This window comes from Pinus tabuliformis, chromosome 8 (assembly GCF_031772625.1).
Source record: "Pinus tabuliformis cultivar Carrire ecotype Pingquan chromosome 8, CPIR1, whole genome shotgun sequence".
Classification (NCBI taxonomy): domain Eukaryota; kingdom Viridiplantae; phylum Streptophyta; class Pinopsida; order Pinales; family Pinaceae; genus Pinus; species Pinus tabuliformis.
Genome location: NC_142294.1, coordinates 325,180,906 through 325,186,842, shown reverse-complemented (window position 1 = coordinate 325,186,842; position 5,937 = coordinate 325,180,906). Strand labels below are relative to the sequence as shown.

At 35.9% G+C, this 5,937-nt stretch overlaps 1 long non-coding RNA gene across 1 annotated transcript; it reads left to right on the top strand.

Moving 5' to 3' along the window:
- Positions 1-3,934: 3,934 nt before the first annotated feature.
- LOC149235457 (uncharacterized) lies at positions 3,935-5,251 on the top strand. Its single transcript, XR_016268289.1, has 2 exons — positions 3,935-4,887; positions 4,953-5,251. It is a non-coding gene; the product is annotated as an uncharacterized LOC149235457 (long non-coding RNA).
- Positions 5,252-5,937: the final 686 nt, after the last annotated feature.

Genomic DNA, 5,937 nt, shown 5'->3' with positions numbered 1-5,937 from the left:
ATAACATCAATCATCTAGTAGTTACAATCTTCATCAACCACAAGTACAAAAGTTACAAGTTTTCATTTATATAGCATGTAAGGGTGCACATAACCAAAATAACATTGAGTGAAATCCATCTCTAAACCGAAAATACATCAACAAACAGGGTGTAGATGGTCTCTAGCATCCAAAAAAATCATGCTACAACAAATACCTACATATCATAAAAATCATTGCCTATCTTGGGATCTTTGTTATTAATATCACCCTCTAAGCATTAACATAAGATAGAAAAAACATAGCATGTCAAGTCAATATTTTGTTTGAGTGATGGGTACATTTTTAGTAGGGTCATGATAGAGGAGTTCAACAACCAATGTCACTAACATTAAGGTACATAGAGGGATTGGTGCTCTTGATTAAATACGACTTCCATACCTAGTACATGACAAAATGCAATGGAAACATTGCAATCCCCCCAATCCTGAAAAACTAATAAGTATGTTGGATTTTGAGTGAGATCTAAAATTTACTTTCTTCATATCAAATCCAATGAGGTGGGAACCACTCTCAAACATCCTGAGTCATTTCATGGTAATGTTAAAAATTTAAGTAAAAGGATGGAAATTAAAGATAAAGGAGAATGTCACTTTTACTTTAAGAATTTAACATTACCATGAATTGCATATCAATACTAGGGCCATAGGCTTGATCATTAGGTTGCCTCACTCAAAAATTCTTGTTTCTTTGAAAAAAATTGTGAAAAAAACTAGCTAGGGAGAATTTTTTTTTAGGGAGCGTGCTCCCACCACGCTTCAGGAGCGGATTCAAGCGCGGGGGGGGGGGGGGGGGGGCGGCGCGGCGGCACTCCCCTGGAACCCTAGTTGTGTTGGTGGATCAAAGGTGGAAATGTGTTCTAAGTTCGAAGGTAGAGCCACTTCTAGGTGGTGTTGTGAGAAGACATCCTCTTGAGAGATCTTTCTCGACTAATCTGGATTTGTCTCGTCACTCCTTGCACCTTCCTCGGGCTCGACACATTAGAGTATCACACTCCACCTCTTGAGACTAGTGTTAAATCCCTAACCCTAATCTCAAAATGTTCATTGCTTTTGAAGCACTATTGCAATTCTTCACTTTAGTTTGAATTTCATTGTTTAAAGTGACAAATTCAAGTGAATTCTTTCGATTCTTCTTTTTGTGTTACTTGCATTGAGATTTATAGTGTAGTAAAAGATTTGTCGAGTAATAATTCTTAATTGGTTGAATTTATTTTCCTAATCTACTTGTAAAACATGCATTCTCTCCATTTTTTTTGTCATTGAGGTTTATAGTGTACCAAAAGATATGTCTACTAGTAAATTTTAATTGATTGATTTCCTTATTAATCTGCTTGTAAAACTCAATTTATACTAAGTTAAAGCACTTATTGTTAACAAAATCTTAAAATCCCAATTAATCTAACTTCATTCAATCATTAAGATCCCAATTAACCTAATACATTTATTTTGCAAATTAAAATGCTACTTGTTTGTAGTATATTGAGTTAATACTCAATTTTAACAAAATCTTTAAATCTTTAAAGCCTAATATTTATTCATTAAAATCTTAATTAGCCTAAAACATTCATTTGTTAAATTAAGATTGTTGTTTACCTACACATTCATAATAAACTGTATACTATCCTTTGCAAATATTAGATTATTAGTTGTTTATGTATAACTTCATAATTTTTTTATTTAATTTCAAATAATTAAAAAGGATTACTAGATGTTACCCTTTGCGAATTATTATTATTATTATTCAGTTTTAAGGTCACTACCACATTGGTGTATAAGTGATTTGACTACTAAGTCTAGAAAAACATACATACTCTACCCTTTTGGTTTTGAACGTGTAACCTTTTAGAAAAACACATACTCTTACCCTTTACAAATTAATGTTTAAATTAATTGCTTTATGGTATATTGAAAATAATAAATTATACCAAATTGCTTAAAAATACTTCGAGTCAATAACAATATACACATACATAAACCTTAACATACTATTTTCAATTATCAAATTACAATATCTATATGTTAACCTACTATTTTTAACGACTAAATTACAATGGAAAAGTGGCTAGGATTTATACATCTTTCATGATTATATGAATTTAAAATCGGTACCAAGTTCCCATAATTCTGTAATAACATAAAATTCGGAATATTGAAGATACATGTATCTCCGCCACTGATATTTTAGAGCGGCTTCACTTCGTAATAGAGAGAATGAATTCCAAAGTGAAAGGAAATCGCGAACTCGACCAACTGATGCAAAACCAGGGCCCCCTCAGGAACTCCCCCATCTTTGTTAGTGTAAAATCACCCAATATTTTTCATAAATTTGTTGAGAGTTTTATCAACTCTGTGATTCTGTAAAGCCGCTGGCGACAACAAACTCCTCCCTATCGCCATCGGAAAAATGGAGGAATTTTTATATCGATCTCTCGACATTCTGCAACCAAATCCAAAATCCATGGCAAATCTGCAACCATCCAGCAACCAAGATTGCGAATCGAGCTATGGCGCCGCTTCCAGTCCGACTTGCCGTTGACAGAAGGGCCAAATTGTAAATAAATAAATGTCCCACATGGATCCCAGTCATAATATTCAGAGATTTTATAAACCTGACGGAACATTTGACGATACCTACATGCACAGGGCGAAGAAAATGGCCCCACAGTGTCACACTAGGTCACAGCTCAGATGTAAGGCTCTCACGGTGCTAGGTGCCACAAGATCCACGGACGACTCTTGTTGCCACGCCTCACAAGATCCTGTTCCTGCAAAAACAATATATGTCATAATATCAACAGTGTATAATTTTCAGCTCGACCGCTGTAACCACTGTACAGGAATTTTCTGCGGCGTTCCGGCTGCCAGAAAATATGGCAGAAAATTTCCCGCAGGAGGGGTCACTTTCTGCGGCTAAAAAGCCCATCTAATTCAAGGTTTGCAATTGGCCCTAAACACTGAACAATGAGAAATGCAGATCCTTCCTTCTCAGCCAGTCACAGCACCATTGACGCGGAAAATGGAGCTATAACGATTGACCTGATCATACCTTATATTGCGTTGGGTTTCCTGAGGCTGCAGAGATTCCTGTGGAAAACGTTGGTAGAAACGCGGAGCGCAGAAAATTTGGTACGCTATGGCCTTATAAACTTAAGACCTTATATGCTTATCCGCTCACAATCTTATCAGTTTATATGCATATCTGCCTATAAGTTTATAACCAGACAGGCTTATCGTCTAATAACCAGATAAGTTTATCACTTTATAAGCACAGAGGCTTATAATATTATAAGTCCCAGGGGTTATCTTTCTATAACCCATCTGGCTTATCAGCTTATAAGTCATAGGGCTTATCAGTTTATAAGTACAGGAACTTATCAGTTTATAAGCCGAGGCACTTATGATTTTATAAGCGGATAAGCTTACAAGTTTATAACTGGATCAGCTTTTCAAATTATAAGAACTGTTGCTTATCAATTGATAAACGCTACAGCCTATCAGTTTATAACCAGATACGCTTATAATATTATAAGCAGATATCCTTATTAGTTTATAAGCTTATCATCCTATAAGCAAAGTAGCCTATTAATTTATAATCCAACGAACTTATCCATTTATAACCAGAAGAGCTTATCAGTATATAAGCAGATGTACGTATCGTTTATAACCAGATGCACTTATCCGTTTATAAGCTGATAAGCTATCATTTATAATCCGATGGCCTTATCCGTTTATAAGCAGACAATCTTATAATTTTATAAGCCGTGAGTCTTATTACTTTATAAGCTATCGGTAATAAGCACATTAATTTCTAGCCACGTGTACTTATCAGTTGATAGACTATCAAATTATAAGCAGAGAAATCCATTGGCGAATAACCTTTCTGTTATCCGCTTATCTGCTTAAGCACATGAAGCATGTCTGCCTGAAGCGCTGCGGCGGTAGACAGCAACCGAAGCAGGTCAGGTTGCAGGTCTGTCTGAGGCGCTGCGGCGGACAATCTGTGTAGTATTGACAGATATTGAAAAATACCCATTCAACCTCTTCACAGTGTTGATCGAATCTGTAATCTGAGTAAATAGATTAGGGTTCCACATGACACAGCGACAGAAGCACCGTCTTCGCGCGCGATTGATTCTCGATCTGAAGCTTTTTCCTCCCGCTCAGGCACATTCTCGATCTGCTGGATGACTCCAGCAACAACGCTGGTTCCGATATCCTTTCTATCAGTGGCAATCTTGGCGGCCATTCCATTGTTTATAAATGAATGTGAGAAATTATGTGAAGATAAGAAAAGCTGTGAAATGGGGACGAAACAAATGTGTATCGTGAGGGAGGGGAGGTGGTAAGATCTGGCCCTGTTATCCATGTAATTTGTCATTCAAACAAAGAGCGGAGCATTATGGACTATTAGGTATTCTGCAGAAACAACTACAGGGAGTATGGGCAGGTGACCAGGTAACAGTGAAGTAAGGAGCAAGCAAAGGATACCAGTGCGGAGGGACGCGAAGTTGGGAGATGAGATGAGTCTTTGTTTCGATTAAAAATGATCTCAATCACTGTCGACAGTCTCGGATCTTCATTGGGAGCGTCTCTCAAGATGTTGTTGACCAAATTCTTGGCCCAGAAATCGTACATTCTTGCCATCTACCTGTTATTGAGCTCCTCGATTTATATGCGTTTTTGACGGTCCGGTCCACTATGTGATTTATTTGCGCCATTGTAGTGCTTTTTCTGTGGCAAGCCTGTGACAGGGTTTCCAATCGGAGAAACAATAGTAATTGATAAGTAAAATTAAACCACTAGTGCTTCTTTGTATTGTTTGTGTGGTGATTGCTTTTCCAGTGAGGTAAGTAAAATTAAACCACTAGTGCTTCTTTGTATTGTTTGTGTGGTGATTGCTTTTCCAGTGAGGTATTAGTTGAAATTGGTTGAAAAAGACAAATAGATTCCCTATGTTTGAGGTAGAGTAGATGGCGAATTCATAATTGGGAATTCAAAAGGATCATTGAATGCGAAATCGCCAATGATCTGGTATTAGTTACAGGTAATGGTAAACTCAATTTATTTCTGGACACCGGCAATTGTGGTCCAACGTTGAAGGGGTAAATATCAGATTTGAAATTGTGATGGTATCTGTGTTTAGTATGGCTCTGTGTTTAGCCAGAATTGAAATCTTTGTTTCAGCCAATTGTATGTGTTTAAAACTTTAATATACTAAATATATGAGTGGGCCTTCTTTTTTGGGAATGGGAATGGGAATCCCAACTAAATATATGAGTTGGGATTCATGGCAATGAAATCGTGGTTGTAATGTGAATCATATTCTTAACTTTTAAATTAGTTTGATTTCAAAAAGGAATTGCGCTTCAAAATGTGTGTAGTTTTCCCTTCATAAACTTGATGTCCATTGCCCAGATTTTTAGTCAATGGAAATTCAAATTCATTGAAGATAGGTTGAAACATATGTAGGGAAAGTCATGAAAAGAGGAGAGATACTGAGTGGATTTTATTCTATTTTATATATATTTGATTTACCATTATAAATTTGCTTTGTATAAATGAGTGAAGCCATTCATTTGATATGAATTGTGCTTTGTATAAATGAGTGAAGCCATTCATTTAATATGTGGAATGAATCAAGCATGTTGCAACGTGGATGCACTGGATTGGCTATGCAAGAAAGGCTGAAAAGGGTGTCATCAAAATATTATTTTTTAAATTATTAAGTATATATAATATAAAATAATTACAATGTTTAAATATTATTTGGTATTTGTTTTATATGAAATGGATGAAAATTATTTTACAATTTCATATTTTTAAACAAATAATTATCAAGTTGAGATCAAGATTATCTTCGGATGGCTTTAAGATGTTATGGGCAATCATGCACTAC